The sequence below is a fragment of the Penaeus chinensis genome, chromosome 8 (assembly GCF_019202785.1).
Source record: "Penaeus chinensis breed Huanghai No. 1 chromosome 8, ASM1920278v2, whole genome shotgun sequence".
NCBI classification, from domain to species: domain Eukaryota; kingdom Metazoa; phylum Arthropoda; class Malacostraca; order Decapoda; family Penaeidae; genus Penaeus; species Penaeus chinensis.
Window position 1 is genome coordinate 38,064,663 of NC_061826.1, and position 965 is coordinate 38,065,627.

Genomic DNA, 965 nt, shown 5'->3' on the forward strand with positions numbered 1-965 from the left:
CCTCCTCCTCTTCCTCCTCCTCCTCCTCCTCCACCTCCTCCTCTCCCTCCTCCTCCTTCTCCTCCTCCTCGCAGCTGATCCTGCAAATTACCCACAATATTGTCTCTCGCACTGTCTGTCCTCTACGTCACTTACCGCCTCCGCTGGCACCGCATTAAACCAACACCATCTCGTGATTGTTGGCGGCACTGAAACTCACTGATAATTGGTGGGAGTGTTGACCTGGCGCCATTAAATGACTCTTTCCAGTTTTATGGCAGGGACCTTGCGTCTGGCCAGGATTTGAAAACCATACAGCTATCTTCATGGATGTTGCCTTTGTCGATACGGTGTCACAGAAAGCTGGTTGTGATACGACGACCACCATCGTCTACTGTGTCATAAATGAACCTGTTACTATTAATCAATCATATTACTGGAACATGAAATGTCTATCATTTATCACCCACGTCACTATCAGCATATCACACGGTCATCAATATCAAATCAGTGTACCGCTACTACTTATATTAAATAAATACTTACTTGTATTGTGCTTATCTAAAAAAAATCATTGCCAATCTGTGTTGTATTGTTGTTATTGACATTAATTGTTACCAATATGATAACACTGTATTGTTTAGCATCATGGCTCTCTCAGTCCTCTTTTGCAATATGAGGCCACTATCACCCATCACTGTCCTTTTCACTATCATAAAGAGAACTGACTTCCCGTTTCCATCACCACTGGAGACAGTTACAGTGTCTGAGGAAAAGTCACTGTAACAAGAACCACAATTGCCATATACAATCAAACACGGTCTTTATCACTATTTTACTGCGATACAACTCTTGTTAACCTAGTTATTTTTTGCCATTTACCGATTTACTGTGATAAGTCCTTCTATTACTAGATCAACGCTAGTATTACAAACGTAAAAGCAGAATATAGTGAGACACTTGCTGTATTCTCTACGTGGGCATTC